Source organism: Manis pentadactyla, chromosome 10 (assembly GCF_030020395.1).
Source record: "Manis pentadactyla isolate mManPen7 chromosome 10, mManPen7.hap1, whole genome shotgun sequence".
NCBI classification, from domain to species: Eukaryota; Metazoa; Chordata; class Mammalia; order Pholidota; family Manidae; genus Manis; species Manis pentadactyla.
The window spans coordinates 38,420,876-38,436,551 of NC_080028.1; the positions used below are offsets into that span (position 1 = coordinate 38,420,876).

General features: G+C 51.5%; 1 long non-coding RNA gene across 1 annotated transcript; it reads left to right on the forward strand.

The window, feature by feature from the left end:
• The first annotated feature begins 372 nt into the window (after positions 1-372).
• Positions 373-15,467, forward strand: LOC118927297 (uncharacterized). Its single transcript, XR_005030786.2, has 3 exons — positions 373-497; positions 12,408-12,463; positions 14,198-15,467. It is a non-coding gene; the product is annotated as an uncharacterized LOC118927297 (long non-coding RNA).
• Positions 15,468-15,676: the final 209 nt, after the last annotated feature.

Genomic DNA, 15,676 nt, shown 5'->3' on the forward strand with positions numbered 1-15,676 from the left:
GAGCTCGGGAAACGGAGAGGCCTGGGGGAGAAAATGAAGGAGAATCTGCCTTGAGTCACTTTGCCCCTCTTAGGTTCCAAATCCTCACACCAGGGAATCCCCAGCAGGGCCTGCGAGCCGAGAGGCTAGGGGGGCCGCGGAGGCTGGAGAGGACAGGGCCAGGCTGGGGAGGCCGAGACCGACGGAGGACAGCCCGGCGCCGCATCGCCCAGCGCCCGGGGCAGCTGCCTCGCCTGGAACCCAAGACCTGGGTCCTCTCGGCTCGCCCTGCACTCGGCTCTCCCATCCGTTTTATTTTACTGTGATTGCGTCCGATTGGCTATCGCAGTGTCCTCCACCCTTGTGGTTTTCAAAGGCGAGGACGAGCGGTTTCTGATCCGAATCCCTGTGCGTGCACTGGTCTGAAAGCAGTGACTCAGTGCCGAGTGTAGCGCTCCGTCTCTTTTCAGACCAGATGGGTCACCGGCTGTTGAAAAAGAATCCAAACCTCTGAAAAGGTTTGTGACTTAAATCTTTTAAAAGTTCTCACGCTCATTTGTTATGGTCATTTCTCCCTTTCTTTTCTTTCTCTTTTAGTAAGTTGGCTAATTCGTGTTTTTTATTTCCTTTTTGCGTGTGTGTGTAAGCAATTGTTTGTAAAGGGAGGGGATTTCGTTAGATCCGAAACTGTGGGACGGCTCCCTCTCCCGCGAGCGTTGTATCTCTACACCTCTGACTCCCTCTTCCCCAAACAAATAAAATTATCAGAAAATTGTACCTGGCGAGGTGAAGCGGTCGTGGAAGAATCCGGGACCGTATCTTTTCTTCTTTATAGAAATCCGCTCCAAGCCCACGAAGGAATATTCAACGCAACTCAACCCTTCCCTCCCTCTCCTCTTTCTTTTCTAAAAAGATTCTAGGAGGGGAACTTTCCCGGGCCTACCGGAAACCCCGGCCTCGCTCTCCCTTCTGCCGGGGCGGCCATACACATTTCCCTGCTTGCGTCCCTGCCCCGCGGCGCCTTTTCCCCGCAGCGCGGCCGCCGGCCCGCCGGCCTGGATCCCGGCTCATCCATTCCTGCCCCTCGGCCTGATCCCGCGCGCTTGACCCCTTTTTTAAAACGGGATACAGGGAGTCCCCAAAGACACTAACCACCCCCATAAGTGGGGTCCCTCTCCGGTCGCACAAAGCAAAAGCCAGAGATAAAGCAGGAAAGAGCGGCCTCCTGGCTCTCCCTCTCCTCCTCCGGTCGGAGGACCACGTCGGGGGAGGGGGTTCCCAAACCCAGCCCCCCAAGGGCAGGCGAAGAAGCTAACTTCCTTCCTTTCTTGTCTTCCCTTCAGAAGCTGTGATCAAGTCTTCTTCCTCTGTCCCCTCCTCAAAATATCTCCTCTGGCATTTTATTGTTATCCTGCTAGGGAGAGACTGTTAACTACTGTTTTCATTGTTATTTATTATTTATTGTTATTATGATTGTTGTTAGAGATTTGTTCATAGGGTTCAGGGGACAGCAGCTGGGCCCAGAGGGAGGCCTGTTTGTTCCACGTGCTGCACACACACACATCTAGCACGGTGTGCACACACACACAGGTATATGCCCACAAATGCCTGCTACATTCAGGCCCCTGCACAGCAATTCACAGCAGGCAGGCCTCCTCCTACCCCAGCCCACAAACAGCACCCTGCCCACGCACACCAGCATTCAGGGCAGACACCACCCCAGACCACGCCAACCCCACACGCACCCCGAGCCTGTAAGGAAAGGAAAAGACACAGAACCCACTTGCAAAGAGCCCTTCTCTCCCACAACCTGGAGGGGTGAGTCAGGCCTCTGTCTCTTTCCCCCAGCCTCCCGCTCTCTTTTTATTTTTTTTTCTCCTTGTTTACAGCTTCAGAGAGCTCAAGGCCCATAAATCTTGAGGGGCCTACAGAGCGCAGAGCACATTTGTATGCATCGTTAGGACTCGCTAATACCTAAGCCCATTAACGAGCGTGTATGCGCGTGGTTTCCGGTGTGTATTAACTTATAGTTAAATTCTGGAGGAAAGGGCTTTGTGAATTAACATATAACAAATCCATCTCAGACTTCTGTCATATCAGATTAGTCAGCCGTGGATTTGGGGGAGCGGGTTGCCTGAGTCGGGGTGTACCCACCCTCCAAACTTTCTGGAGCCAGCGTGGGAGTCTAGGGGAAGACAGAACACTCCTATCGCAGTCCCGGCCGTTCAAATCCCCCAGGCCGGCGGCTGCACACCTGCGGTGGACGGTCAGGGGACCGATCCAGGAGACTGGGGCTGACCGAGGGAGGCGGGCGAGGGGAGGCCCCGCCGGCGGCAGCCCGGGATTGTACTGGGCCTTTAGCCGGTGGCCTCTGGGCCGTCTGGTTTCCGCTTTCCGAGAAGAAAGGCAAGTGGAGTCGCTGAACTTTAATTAAACCGAAGAGAAGACGGTGGGGGGAGGAAAAAACGATCGGAGGAGGAAGAGGCCGAGAGGCCACCGAAAGGAAGCGATCCGGCTGGGAAGCGGGAAGCCTGGAGATCTCCGCAAGGGCCTGAGAGCTGGGCCTTGTTTGAAGGTTTTCCTTCTCCTCACTCCAGCTGGCTTGTCCACCCAAGTCGAGGAGCCTGACTAATTCTAGCCCTCTTAAAAATAAAATATTTTGAAAAAAATCCTTTCAAATTATATGACATGTTTCAGCCAGGTGTTCCTGGTTCCAGTGACTCAGATTCTACTGGAACCCCACGGATCTGTACTATTGGGCCTATATAGACAAGAGACGAAGGACGCCAGTTCTGGAGGGAAGACAGGGAGTGGATGGTCCAGCTCTTGGGGTCCTAGAAAATGCCAATGACAAAACAAGCTAAATTATTGTGTCCGGGCAGATCTAGTTGCCTATTTAAATACTGCAAGCAGACGGGTGGGGGAAGCGACGACGACGACACACAGGGAAGAAACAGCCCGGACCGAGCGGGAGAGAACCAACCCCCACCCCTTCCCTTGCGAGAGCAGCCAAGGGGCCTCCCGAGCGCGGCTGCGGCGGGCGCGCGGCCGCCGGGCCGGGCCAGGCCAGGACTGGGGGAGGGGAGCGGGGCGGGCCTCCCCGGGCGCTGTGAACTTTAGCTGGGCCGCCGCCTGTCAGCCCCAGAAAGCGTTAAAGGTGCAGCAGCCCGCGCCAGCCTCCGCAGCCGCCTTTGTACGCGTGATTTATGACTTCAATCTTGGTTCACCGAGAGTTCACACGGCTTTCGCTGCTGTTGAAGGTTAAAAGATGGTCTTCGCTTGACAAGTGGGACTATTGAAAATTCCTTCTTCTTCGTTTTTTTTTTTTTTTTTTTAAGAAGCCAAGAACGGAGGCTCAGGAGAAGAAAAAAAATTGGTGGTGGTGGTGGGGAGGGATCAGGGAATGCAGGTGGGGAAAAATGGCAGATCAGGAAAGTTTGCCCCCCTGCATTTAGGATTTTTGTAGCTAGGATTTGGGAGTGTATGTTGGGGAGGTGGGTAGAGAATGGGAGTTGCTAAGGAGAGGATTTATAGATCTTATCTGTGGAGGCCCAAGGAATGGCATTTTAAAAAACACAACTCGTGCTTCCACAGTTAATTATCTGCATTATTTGGATTACACCTAACTGATCCTCTGCTTGAGACCAAAAGTGGGGCCAGGAAGGAGAGAGCTCCAAGTGAAGGGCAGACGTGTGGGGCCATGGCAGTAGGTGCCCATCTGGTGTTTGGCTGACCATCCACCTCACCCAATAGGAGCTTTTCAAGTGCACCCTTGTACCATAGATTTGGAAAAGGGTGCTTTAAGGCCCCAGTTCCAACTCTCTTCATCCTATAGATGTAGCCTGACATGCATATTTGATGCAAATGAACACGGCTGATGGGGAAGCTGTAGAACTGGGATCTGAAATCCTTTTAATGCTTATCCCCTTGGCCCATGATCATCTTGCTCCATCTTCCTTCTAGCATTTTGAACAAGGTGGTTCCACAGTAGAGATTGTGGTTAAGGATCTCCCAATGGCCAGAAGATAAGGCCCCAAGGTGTGGTCTACAGCATTGAGTATTTGGAAGAACAAGAATCCCCTCTCTTTTTTTCAGAGTCCCTGAGAGAGAGGAGCTCCCCTGGAGCTGTGAGGGTCTCAAAGAGGGTCCTTAAAGATATTTTTAAATCACCAGAAGTGGGGATTTGGGATTATGGGTGTTGGGAGTAGGGGAGCAGCAGAGAGCTGGGTCTGGTGTTGGGCATGCCCCCCCCCCAGCCTTGTTAAGCCCCATCACCATTTATGATGCCATGTAGGTGTCTCCTCAGGAGGTCAGAGTCAGGCCCTCAAGCCTCCTGGAACCAGCAGCATCCACACTAGAGGATTCTCCCTGTTTCTTTTCCAGCCTAGAGAGGCCTCCCTCCACAATATGCGGGCAAACCCCATAAGAAGGGAGGAGGGTAAGGGAGAAGAGCTGATGGCCACACCTCCCTGGCAACCCAGTTGCAGCTCCTCCTGCAGTGCATGCCATATGTAAACAGCAGAACAAGTAGTGGGGAACAGAGACCCCAGAAATCCAGAGCCAGAGTCCAGGCTCTGAGGTCACTGTGCAGGGATGACCCGCTGGCCTCAGGAAGAACAGAGAGGCCGTGGGGCACTGTGTTTAGAAGCTTTGGGGCAGGTGGGAGGGGTGGGGGAGTGCTGTTAGGAGGAATTATTAGCAAAGGAAGCTAATGAATCTCTTCCAGGTTCCGGCTGGGAAGCAGAGGAATGGACTTAAGGGCCTCCAGAAATAATGGCTGCAATGAAGTCCCCTTCCCACCCTCTCTGACTGTGCTGCTCCCTGGGAAATAATTTCAGCGAGCTTGTGCGTATCTGCAAGTCTGGAATAATTATGAATTATTAATTAATAATTAAGACTTGATTGTGACCATTGCTTTCCAGTGGGCTCATTTATTTCCTTCTCCTCTGTGAGGCACAGGGCACTTCTGTTAGCCCCTGCCCTCGGAACATGCAAACTGAGGCCAGCTGCTCTGGAAGGTAGCCCTTGAACTCAACCCCTATGTGGAATGGTTGCCTCATTACCAGTCAAATTATATTGCACCTCATAGAGTCTTTGCACTCAGTAAACCACCTCCCACTAATTTCAGCTTTCAAAGTACTTTGTAGGCTTGGTTCCTAGAAAGCCGAGTGGGGAAAAGGAGTGAAACCCCACCAAGGGGTGCAGCTTGGCCAAGCTCTGTGCTGAGACAGGCCTGAGAATTAAGGCCTGAGAAAAGGACTCCCAGGACCAATACCCAAGTGATCCTAGATCAGAGATGGGTATTCTGCCTCCCTTGCCATAAGGAGGTGCTGGTATCCCTCAGCCTTCTGGGGATCCCTGAATACACACACCCGGCTCTTATTCGTGACCTCCCTCCCTTCCTACCCACTCCCCTGTATGAGTCAAAGGCTTCAAAAGATACACCAGATTCTCAGATGGTTGGGGGTGGAGAAAGCAGTATCCGCCAGTTGTTTCACATCTGTAACAGACTAGAACAGGAGAAAACTGTGTCCTGTGAGATCACTTCCATGTAAATCCCTCCCTGCAGCTCACCTCCCCTTGCACTGAGACAGTTGTCTTCATTCTCTCTTCCTTTCTTGTCTTCTGAAAATGCTGATGGGAAAATCGAGGCAGTTCCCCCAGCGGCACTTAGAGAGGGCAGCAGTAGGAAATGAGAGAGGGGGTTCAAATCTCCTCAAATCCAGCTCAACACCCTGACACCAGGACCTCCTTCCCCCAACTTTCTCTCAAGAAGAAGGCCTCCCTGCTTCCCTGAGGCTGGGGTTGCTCTAAGAACTTCACTCTAAGACCACCACCACCTTCCATAGGACATTCAAGGACTCAACCCCCATGCCTCTCTCAGTCCTGCCTGGTCAAGAGGGAAGCCAGTGGCCCAGCCAGCACATCACCACTTCATGCCCCAGTGGAGAGCTCCATGGAGTCATCTCAACTGCTGTCCCAAACCTCATTTGCTCTTTCTCCAAGTCACCCCAGTGTCCCTGGGTCTCCCCCATGCCAGGAGGCAGGTAGGAAGTCCATCCAGAGAGTCCCCTGGAGCTGGCGAGTATATTTTAATTTACTGTTTGATGGCAAATAAAGAGGCCTTGGGAAACAAGGGAAGGAGCAACCAAGCTTGGCGTCCTCCCTCCCCCTCCTCTGGACATTGGCCCTCCTGATGAAACAGTGCACTGTTGTTCTTGGACAGCCATTCCCCACCATCTCTGCTCGAAGAGTTTGTGTTTCACCCTCCGTTCACCCCCATTAATCACCCCAGCAGCTAAACATCCCCCAGCCCCCTCAGGCCCTTTCTCTTATTCTTGCCCTCAGTGTTCATGGCAGGCATGCCTCACTGCTGTGTGCCTCACAAAGGCCCCTCCCCCGACACAGGGTCCCCCTCCAGCTACCCAGTCCACGGTGGGCACTACTCCCCGCTCCTACGTCCTGGCTGCCAGCTCCCGCCCCCGGACCCTGTTCCCCAGCCTTCTCCATGGCCACTGCCCCCTCCCTCACCACACCCTGCTCCAGGGCCTTGGCTCATCGGCTCATCCCCATATACCCTCTCCAGTCTTCCCCACTTACCACCATTCTTTCCTCCATGGCCCATCCATGGGGAGCCCCTTTCTACACTTTGCCTTGATCCTCTTTCCCTTCCCCTCCCCAGGATGTCCTGAGGCCCTTCAGATGCTAGCTTGGAAGCCCTTCCTTTCCATCAAGAACCCAAGGGGCAGTGTAATACTGTGGTTAAAGGCATGGGTTTGGGATTCAAATCCCAGCCTCTGTCCCTTGCGAGTTGTAGAATCTTAGGCAAATTACTTACCTTCTCTGAGCCATCCATAAAATGGACACACCCACTGACCTTATAGAGTTGGTGTGTAGACAGATTAAATTTTATTTGCATAGATCCAAGCATTCAGCAAGGGCTTGATAAATGGTAGTTATTAATATTAGAAGCTTCTTGTGAGGAGAGAAAAGGATGCTCTTCAGATTCCAGTAAAAGTGAAGGAGTTGCCTCCTCCAGCACTTGAAAGGGAGGGATAAAAATTACATAATCCTGCAGACAAACAGGGTTCCTCTGCCTGCCAGCTACCCTCTTTTAGTAGCCCTAAAGATTCTCATCATTTGCTGTACCCTGGAACCCCCTGGGGAGCTTGGAGACATACTGATGCTCCAGAGATTCTAATTTGGTTGGTCTGGAGTGCTCAGGCATCCGGATTTTTTGAAGCTCCTCAGGTGATGCTAAATGTACAGCCAAGGGTTGAGGTGTGGGCCTAGGAGGTGACAGAAGAGGTGAGAGGAGGCTGCCACTTTGCCCTTCTCCTGTGTGCAGCAAAGAGCAGGGAGAGCGAGAGCCTCAGATGAGCGCTTCTCAACAAGGGGCACCCCTCCGTGGCCATGCTGCTTCAGTGGGAGAAGATGTCATGTAGGATTGGCTTCTCTTGAGATCTCAAAATTTCAGAGACTCTAATCCTTTCTTCTTTCCTACAGCTATTAGGATTTAGAAAGGGGCCACCCCAAGAGGAAACAGGCGAATGGAAATATTGACCTCTTGGAGGCCCCTTTCTCATCAGAAAAGCCTATGGTCTCCCGACCACCAGTGACAAAGGCAGAGGCAGCTAGCGGGAAAATTTGTAGTTACATAGTAAATGGAGTTTCTACCTGGTTGCTACAATAATAGGCCAAGCAATTAGGATACAAGTTTCCAGGATCTTTTCCTATATTTCCAAAAAGATAAATCACCCCCAGGAACAGAATCTGCATATTGTAATTAACTGATAAATATTTCATGCCTCGTTCAAACTTACTCCTCTTCTATTTAATGGCCACAAACTTGAGCACAGAGGGAACAGGGGAGTGAGGAGAGGGAGGGGAAGGAGGCTCCATATTGGCTTTGGGGGAGGGAGAGACTGTTTCAACTGCTTCTTTATTTACTTTCCTCCTATTTCTTTAAGGAAACATTGCTCACCTGGAGAAAACTGGGTCCCAGGTTGTAGAGGATGGGTCTTGGGCTTGTTGGCTTCAGCCCTGACCTCCTCCAGGAGAGGCCAGTCTCCAGTGAGCCTGGGGTCACTGAGAGCAGCAGGCTTTGGAGTCCAAGGGCCCAGGGTTTGAATAGAAGCTCTGTTCTGCCATTTACTGGTTGGCTTTAGGCAATTTACTGACTTCATCTGAGACTCAGTTTCTTCATCTGTAAAACAGGCACAGCAATCTTTTCCTTGTAGTATTGCCTGTGCCCAATAGGCTCTCCAATATATAACTACTATTATCAACAAGAACACTTTATCACCAATAGCCATCCCATTGCATTGCATCCCTTCCCTTGCCCAACTGCATCCCAGTGTTTACAGCACATAAACGATTGGCTGCTTACTGTGAATATGGTGAATACCTTACCTCACTTAGTCAATATAATAATCTTGTTAAGAAGGGGGCATATTATTATCCCTATTTATTATCTGTGTTATGCAAATGAAGGAACTGGTGCACATAGATGTTAAGTATCTTGCCCAGGGTCACACAGCAGAAGTATAGGCTGCATAGTTCTGACTGTTGCACATTTGGGCTCTGCCATTTCTGAAGAGCTGTAGGATATGGCATCAGCTACTTAACCTCCCTGAAGGTCAGTTTCTTCCTCTGTAAATTGGGAATATAATGGTACCTACCTGGAAAGTCATTGTGAGAATGAAGTGAGAAATGCATGTACGGGGCCGGGCTCAGTACTGGCAAATGGTCAGTGCCCCAGTAGATAGCAGTTGCCAGCTTCATCATCACCATCATCACCATCACCATGATGCCACCAGCGGCACTCAGGGCCATGGTGTCTCCTGCTTTTTGGTGTTGTTTGGAGGTTAAGTGTGTATAAGGCCACAGAGCTGCACTCATTAACTCCCCCTTCCCCCTACACACACTTCAGTACCCAGGACTTGGGGAAAAGGACACTAAACAGATTATGACTCCATTTCAGGAATTAAATCAAAACTCAAGACTAACTCGATTTGGCCTCTGACAAGAGGGAAAGGTTAAAAGGGAGTGAGGAGGCGTCTGGGTGTGCTCTCAGAATTGTAATTGACCAAATTACCCTTGCTGCCACCCTTTGCAGGACCCATGCCCAAAGGGGGTCCCCTGGAGAGGGAGGGCTAGAGGAGTCTTAGATCCTCTGTCACCTGGAAGTGGGTGAGCAGTTGGGAAATTGTCCAGAACAGTTCGCCAAGAGGGACCTTCCCCTCACAGCCCATAGTCAGCCTCGCTGTGCATTGAAGGGAATCCCAAGACTGGATGGGGAAGGGAGCTTAGCTGGGAATGTGGGCTTCAGCAGAGTGGAGAGAGTTCTGCTTGAGGCTGTCATCTCCTGGGAGAAATACCTGGGCCTACGTATTTCTCTTTAAAGGCATCTAAGCAACACTGATATGGCCAGCTTTTACGTTCAGATGTATTTATTTTACAGCTCAAAACATTATGACACATGTACCCGTAAAACATATTGTGTGTGTGGATATCCACCCAGCTATCCTTCTGCTTCTTGCATTAGTCCAGGCTCTTCTAAGCACTGTGAACTAAAAGTAAAAATCGATTTCTACTTAAGGGAGAGTGGTAATTTTCCTTGGTATTTTCTCCTTTGTTTTTAACACTCTCGTCCAGGCTTAGAAAGACCATTATTTACCATTGTATAGAAGGGGAAACTGAGGCACAAGGAGATGAATGACTTGTTCAGAAGCACAGACGTAATGTAGGACCTAAGGACGATTCTAAAACAGAAAGCAGGGTCTTGAGGGTCAGGGGAGGCGCCTCTCAGCCCTCACCTGGAGCCCTCAGGCCTCCCCAAGGCCGAGTGGGTTGGGGTCAGCGCCTAGGAGGCGGGCGCTATGGAGGGACTGACTCCCAGGCTTACTGAACAGCGGGGCCTCAGGCGAAAACGTCGCCAGCGCGTCCTCATTCTGCGATTACTGTCAGGGGACCATCCATCAGCGCCGCCCGGGACACTTGGCCCAGACTGCCCGCCGCCCGCCCGGGTCTCTCCAGATCGCATTAGCGCGGGGCGAGGGCGCGCGGCGGCACCGGCTGCTGGGAGAGGGGCGGGCCGGCGGCGCTGCGGGCCGGGGCCCCGCTCAGGACCTGCCCTTCTTGCCACCTCGGCTCTGGCGTTAACTGTCGCTCGAGGGGGCGCTAGACTGGGTGAGAGGAGAGCGAGAGCGGGGCGGGAACGCGGAGGGAGCCGGGGCGGTGCCGGAGCGGCGGGACACCTGTAAAGGGAAGACGGGAGAAAGTTGGCTGGGGAGGGGAGAGGCTGAGAAGGGGAGCGCAGAGAATACGGGGTAAGTGGGAAGAAGGACAGAAAGGGGGAGAAGAGAAAATGTACAGGGAGAGAAACTGGAAGGAACAGATGTGAGAACAGGGAAATGGGGGCAGGGGTGATCTTAGAGATAATCTAGTGCAAACCCTCATGTGACATGAAAAAAGAAAAATCTGAGGCCCAGAGAGGGAGGACCTTATCCAAAGACCCACTCCAGCTGCTGGCGGTGCTAGCTCCTGGCCCGCAGACTCATCTACCCATGCATTCTGGGCACTTGTCTGCTGAAATGATGTAGGATCAGTTCCTGCCCTCCAAAAGCTGCACCCTTTCCTCAGGAGGGCAGAGGGTCTGAGTACCCAGAGGAGCTCCCTCACCCCCACCAGGCGGGGTTCCTTGAACCCAACCTCTGTCCACTCACCTCCCCTTGCCCTCTGCTGTTCTGCTTATTTCCTCGGGGGGTGTGGAAGGACCCCTGACGTCGCTTTCCACCAGACTCCCGAGAGACAGGTGCTGGAGAATTTGACCAACTTGTCCTGCCCGCACAGCCAACAAGCTAGGTCTGAAAGCAAGGTCCCTATTCCCCGCTCAACTTGTCCCTGGAGTGGGCACAGCCCACACACTGAGGTGAGATCAAAGCAAGCGACAGCACACAAGGCTGAGGGTTGCACACAGGTAAGTGCTTGTGGCCCCACAGTCCAGAACCATATATTTTTCTGGAGCTCTAAAGCAGTTGTCTTCTGAGAGTGGAGTTGGCACCATTTTCCAGTCTGAAGAGTTGAAGACTTGTCCTCTTCAGTCAGATTCTCCAGTCTGCCCTGTTGTGAGGCTTTGTGCTGGGCATGTTGGGGATTCCAGAGAACTTGGTCCCTGTACATGGGGTTGGTGCTCTAGACATGAATAAACTGACATCTCCCTGGCTTCCTCTCCGGTGTCTGCCAGCTCTGCAACAGCATAGAACCCCTGAATCTTTTGCAGCCCCTAGATCATCTCATCCTTCCTACTGCCTTGGGAAGAACTGTGTCTGAGTGGCTCCATCTAACCTTCCACAACCTCTTTCCGTAAACCCATTTCCTTACAGTAAGAAAGTGCTTCCTTGTGTCTAAACTTGATCCCTCCTTCCCCATGGTCCATCATAATGACTTTGACTTAACCTGGGATTTTGTGACGGCCAGGGCTGAAGCAGTGCATCTTTCCTATAAACACCCCTCTCTCCCGTTGACACCCAGTCCTCAGTGGCCAGCTAGGGAGTGGGGACAACCTCCTGCCAGGAGCTCTGGAAACTTACTCCTCCATCTGAAACAAGCTCCTACATGCTCTGAGACTGTGGTTGTTGGTTTAAAGAAGGGACCATCTTTCCTCCACACTGCAGGTTCCATTTAGAGGGTGGCAAATATGAGAGAGATTACAACCCCAGACTTGTAGCCCTTGTGCCAGTCCCCAGAAAGGTGTGAGGTTCAGGAAAGGAAAGAAATGAGCAGAGCAGGACACAAGCAGATTCTCAGGGATGAGGCCCCAGGGGACCAGACAAGTGGACCCTCCTAAAGTTTCAGACTAAAAACCTACAGATGAATTTCAGCATTATTCCTTTTTGCAGGCAGAGTGATGCCCTTGGAATCTAGTCAAGTGGAAAAGCCTGGGAAAGAGGCTATTTCTGCAGCCCCTGATACTTTATCCAGAGGACGGTGGCAGCCTCATCCTGGGAGCAGTGCTGGAAGCTGAGAGGTTACAAGTAGACTGAAGCAATCCCTCCATGGCCATGCTAGAGGAGGGGCTTGGAGCGCCCGGCCCTGAAAAGCATCCAAGGAAGGAGGCTTTGCAATAACTCTGTGTCTTGGTACTGGCTCCACATACATTGTCTCGTGTGATCCTTAGTGCTGGATTCAGCGCCTGGCACAGAATACATGCCTGTGGTACCAGTAGATGAATGAAGAGCCATGGGAGGAAGGTCATGATCCTCGATTAGAGATGAAGAAAACAGAGGCACAGAAAGGTTAAATGACTTGCTCAAGGTCACATGTCTTGTCAGGGGCAGGGCCAAATTGCAGTGGACAGCCACTTTGGTGGTTGAGGGTGGTGGAGAGGAGAAAATAAACTATCAGACACCACACTGGGGGAATAGGAAATACATGTACATGGTTGAAAACTCAAAAGGCAGCAAAAGTTATACAGTGACAAGTAAGTCTCCCTCTCCTCCTCAGGACCACCAGGCCACCCAGGGCCTCTCTGCATTATAACCACAGTCATCACTGTCCTGTGTAACTCTCCAAACTATTTTCTGCTTCTCCTGGTTTCTATCCTGAAGGCGCCACAAAGCTGAGCTGAGCACTGAGGTTTTGAGGAGAGGCGGTAAAGGGACACAGCTGGACTGGGTAGGGCCTTGGAGTCCCAAATGCTCCGTTTCCCCTCCTGCCCTGGTACGATGCAGGAGACTTGCAGCTGAGGAGGTGGGGTCCAGAGCCAGGCAGAGGCAGAAACCTTCACCAGGGCTCTCGTCCCCTGCCCTGCCATCCAAGGGCCTCCCAGACCCACAGGGCCCTCACTGTTCACCTGGCTGAGGCATCACCCATTTGGGTCCAGCTCAGGTTCTCCAGAGCACAAGTCTCTGTGCCTTCCTCTAGCACACCTGTTATACTGTTGAGACATCTTCCTTGATGTCTAGCTCCAATTCCTTCTCCTTTACATGCAGCCCATGGCTTTTTATTCTGCCTTCTGTGGAGATGGGACATCCTTTTTCAGATGATGACTCAGTTCCCTCCTCCAAGGTACATACTCAATCAGCCCCCTAGTCCCCCTCACCTCCAACCACTTCATTCATGCCTAGCACATCCCTTTGGTATCCTTATACCAAAGTACACTTTGGTCATGGAGATAATGAAATCCTACCTTAAAGCCAAGTCCTCTACCAGCTTCAGGTGATAAATGCAAGCTAGTCCCTTTGGCAGCAGAATGTCCCCACTTTGCATGATGCCTTTGCCCAGGTTTGTTCCCATCATCTTGATGTTCAGGTCATCATCATGGCCTGCGGTGAATAAAACACAAGTTAACCCCAAGCCTGGGGTAACATCCCTCTGTCTTGCCCTCCAGACTGCCCTGGTTAATCCCATCCTTTGTGTTTGCTCATTCAGCAATTGTTATTAAGCATTATTCCAGGCTCTTGGGATGCTTTAGTGAACAAAACAGAGAAAGATCCCTTTCCATATGGGGCTTACATTTTGGCAGGGAGAGACAGATAATAAACAATACATTATTAAAGAAGTATATTGTGTATTAGGAGGTAATAAGGGTTACAGAAAAAACAGATCAGAGAAAGGGATCAGGATGTAAGGGAAATCTGCAATTTTAAATATGGCGGTCAAAGAGGCCTCATTGAGAATACAGTATTTGAACAAACACTTAGAGGTGAGGGGGTAAATAAGCCCCACAGATACCTTGGGCAAGAGTATTGCAAGCACAGGGAACAGCTGGTACAAAGGCTCTGGGGCAGGCACAATCTGGCAAGTTTGTAGAACCTGGAGGCCAGTGTGGCTGGAGTGGGGTGAGCAAAGAGACAGGTGGGAAACGATGACATCAGAGAGATCATGAGGGGCCAGATGATGTAGGACCGTGTAAGCTGTCTTAAGGATTTTTATCTTTATTCTGAATTAAATGGGGTGGAAAGACATGATTGGACTTAAGTTTTAAACAGTCCTTTTGCCTTTATTGAGAGTAGTTTGCAGTGGAGCAAGGGAAGATGCAGGGAGACTTGCTGAAAGGTTATTGCATTAATCCAAGTGAGAGGTGGGTGGCTTGGACCGGGTGGCAGCAGTGGACATGGGGAGAAGGGCCCAGATTCTGGATTTGGTGACGGTTTTCTCTTACCTGGCTCCCATTCTTTTGCTCTCTTCGTTCTCTCTCTCTCTTCTGTTCTAGGTTGTGTGTTTTCCCTTTCCTTGAAGACTTAGAGCTCTGTGAGAGTGGGGCTCAATTCCTGTCCCCAGGCTCTGCCCCAGCATCCAGGACAGGGCCCGTGCAAAGAGCAGACAGGTCCAAAGCTGCCTAGTTGCAGGCTGACAAGCAGGGCAGCCTGTTGGCCCTCCCCAGTCGCAGGCTCCCTGAGCCGAGGGGAGGAGGCTGCTGTCTCTAAAGAGGATTTGATGGACGGTTATTGAAGGTGCTCAGCCGGGGGCTCTACTCTAGTCTCAATCTGAGCCACCCTCAAGGAAATCACAACCAGCTCTTAAAGACATGTTAAGACCGAAGCTCGTGTGTATGTTTGAGCAGAGCTCCAGACAGCTACTTAACACTGGGGGCCTCCAGGCCTTTGATTCCTCTGCTCCTCACCTTGGTCTCTCCCCCTATCTGGCTGGCGTTTATCGGCCAAGACATTGTTTAAATCACACTCATTTCCTATAAACATTTCACTTGAAATGCCATCTGCTCCTTCAGAAATTCATCTATCACCAGCTCCGGGGTATACTTGAGGAGCCTTGGGGTGATGGGTCCCCATCTCTCTCTCCTGTCCCCCATCATCCCTCCTCCCCTGACTCGTATTCTCAGGTTTCACATCATATGAACAACTTCCCCTCAGTGTAATAGGGTACTTAGTTTCAGGATTATTTATAACAGTTGAGATGGCACCAGGCTATGGGGAAAGCCCAGCCCATGGACACTTTCTCTTGCAAAGCTCAATAAATGAACCTGGAACAGTTTACCACCTGCTGTCTCAGCCTCTTCTGTGAGTCCTGCTGGCTTCAGGAAGACATAGGGGGATGGGGGAACAGGGGTCTGGACCGGGTCAAGGCTGTCCTCAGAGTTTAAGATGCTTATAAATTAAGTCCCAAATAAAGACCTCCTCACTGTACCTCTGTTCCCCATATCTCTCATTTCTGGCCAGGCATTCCCCTGCCTCAGATGAGCTGCTCTTGGGTCTTGTTCTTCAGCAGAGAACCTGCTACATCCCAGGAAAGCTGGCATCATTCTGCTACCTCAGTGGCAGAGCTGGGAGTCCCACTGAGGAAGGCATCTGCTCTGGACCAGAATGGGGGTTCAGGAGGCTTGGGGGTGGGGGAGTTCTTTCCAGGAAAAGTTTGAATTGCCCAAACTCAGGCTACAGTGGAAGTGGGGGGTGGGGGCAGGTGATGGTGGTGGATAAATTCGCTTCCTAAAGACTGAAAGCTTTCCGACCATTCTCCTCTTCCCCAGACAGAGGAGTTCACTAGCTGTCCTAACTTGAAGGCTCTGCTGATGTTTGGAACTGGAGGATGGAAACCCATGAGTAGCTCTTCTGATCTCGTTTACTGGCCAGAGTCACATTAAGGAAATGCAGCATCAGACCTCATTGTCGTTGCCAAAGGTCTGATTCAACCCCTCCCCAGATACCAGGGAATCTCCCCCTCCTCCCTGTGCCCA